The sequence below is a fragment of the Chelonoidis abingdonii genome, chromosome 9 (genome assembly GCF_003597395.2).
Source record: "Chelonoidis abingdonii isolate Lonesome George chromosome 9, CheloAbing_2.0, whole genome shotgun sequence".
Lineage (NCBI taxonomy): Eukaryota > Metazoa > Chordata > Testudines > Testudinidae > Chelonoidis > Chelonoidis abingdonii.
In genome coordinates this window covers 83,171,118-83,173,569 of record NC_133777.1, presented here as the reverse complement: position 1 = coordinate 83,173,569, position 2,452 = coordinate 83,171,118, and the positions used below count along the sequence as shown (strand labels likewise).

The window sequence follows — 2,452 nt, the reverse complement described above, 5'->3', positions numbered from 1 at the left end:
TCTACTGAAAATAAAGAACTGAAAGTTAGACTTGTCATCCAGTCACACGATTCATATATTGATTAGCATAGTTCTACCTAAAGAATATTAACTTGCCTCCCCTCAATCTTTTAGACTAACTTTCCAACAGCAATGATCTACCTACATCTCTTTAGGAAAACATTGGTCACTTACGGAAACAGGACACCACTGCTCCAAAATGGCAAGTCATATGCTCCTAAGGCCTTGTATTCACTGTTGAAGGCTTTTGTTTTTGATTCTTATCTCAGGGTAAAAAAAACATGAGAGCTATACCAAGGTACAGACACAGTGAAGACAAGGCATTTTACTTTTACCTGAGGTAAAATAGGGAGAGGTCAGCATTGTACTGTAATTCTTACTTAAACAAGGATTTATTATAACACTGCAAGCACAGACAGGAAAATGAACTTCTTGCTACACCTCCCCACCAATCAGATGTAACATAACTACTAAACTTGGAGAGATCAGATTTTGTAATCGATAAGTGTCAAATATCAATTTAACCATAAACAGACAGACTAAAAAAATACTTCCATCGATAATCAAAATTTACAGATAGGCAAAGAAAAAAATGCTGCCTGAAAACTGTTTGATTTAAGACTATTTACTATGTATATTTTGACATGTGATGTTGACAATGTGTTTTAACAGTATAAAGCGTTAACTTTTTGAATCAACACCTGTCATTAATTATTGTCTGACCTGCTCCCCATAATTTCCTGTAATTGTGAAAATCTAGATTAAAAACACTTAAATATTATACGTTGGCAGATATGATCTATATCTCAAATTCTGCCAAGCCTAATAACAGAGAAAATAATAATAAATAAAAATATGTTCAGAACCCCCTCTTCTGGTCTTCAAACAACCCCCAACCTCATCATTGCAAGTAAGTTACCCAGAGACCAGGACTCACCAACTCAAAGCAGTAACAGAACCTGCCAGAACGACAAACGCAAACCTGCAGACGTATCTCCTCTGTTACGAACATCAATAACCCCACATCAAACTTTTCAAGATCCATGGGTCCTACACATGCCCATCACAACATGTAATGTATCTGATCCAGTGCACTAAATGCCCCCAATAAAAATTATGTGGGTAAAAACAAGCACTACCCTCTGAAATGACATACCAAAAAAAGATAAGAGACAAACACACTACTATATCACCCAAGGGCAAACATTTTTCACAATACAGTCACTCCATATCCGATTTCTTAGTCCTCATCCTCAAAGGAAACCAGCACAACGCCTTCTATGACAAGTCTGGGAGTTTAAATTCATAACTTTGCTAGACACTAAAAATCACAGTCTTAATAAGGATACTGGACTTATGGTTTGTTACTGCAATCTGTAACTCACTAACCCCCCTTTTTTGTCTTATGACTCCAATGGTGTTAACAGCCACTTCACCTTGAATGGTCCCTTACAAGGTGTAACTACTTATGATAAACAATCTGTTCCACAAAGTATTTAGTTGTGACACTAAGTACTTTCCCCAGACCAGCTGAAGAGCTCTGTGTAGCTGGAAAACTTGCCTCTCACACTAATAGAAGCTGCTCCAGTAAAAGATAATATCTCGCCTACCTTGTCACTCTAAGGTCTAGTCTATACTGGGGGGAGGGATCAATCTAAGTTACGTAATTTCAGCTAGGTAAGTCGACGTACTTAGACCTACACACTGCAGTGTCTTCACTGCTGCTCCCCCAGTGACTCTGCCTGCGCCTTCCACAGCGGGGGAATACAGGAGTGAACAGGAGAGCACTCAGGGGTCGATTTATCACATCTAGACCAGACGCAATAAAATCGACCCTTGCTGGATCGATCACCACTTCCCAATCCAGCAGGTAGTGTAGACATACCCTAAGGCTTGGTCTACACTACAGAGTTAGGTCAACATAAAGCAGCTTATATTGACCTAATTATGTCAGTGTATATACTCCAGCCTTGCTCCTGATGATGTAAGTGCCCTACTACACTGACATTATAACTCCACGAAAGGTGCAGGGCTTATGTCAGTGTAGTTAGGGCGACTAGTAATACGTGTAGACCAGGGGTAGGCAACCTATGGCACAAGCAGCAAAGAATCCTGTGGCACTTATAGACTAACAGACGTTTAGAAGCATGAGCTTTTGTGGGTGAATACCCACTTCGTTGGATGCCATGCCATGCCATGTCATGCATCCGACAAAGTGGGTATTCACCCACGAAAGCTCATGCTCCTAAACATCTGTTAGTCTATAAGGTGCCACAGGATTCTTTGCTGCTTTTACAGATACAGACTAACACGGCTACCCCTCTGATACTTGAACCTATGGCACGTGTGCCAAAGGCGGCACGTGAACTGATTTTAAGTGGCACTCACACTGCCCAGGTCCTGGCCACCGGTCCAAGGGGCTCTGCATTTTAATTTAATTTTAAATGAAGCT

At 40.5% G+C, this 2,452-nt stretch overlaps 1 protein-coding gene across 1 annotated transcript in view; it reads right to left on the bottom strand.

The window, feature by feature from the left end:
• PAQR5 (progestin and adipoQ receptor family member 5) overlaps nt 1-2,452 on the bottom strand; it is a 349,157-nt gene that overhangs the window by 307,289 nt on the left and 39,416 nt on the right. The gene's annotated exons all lie outside the window — the stretch shown is intronic.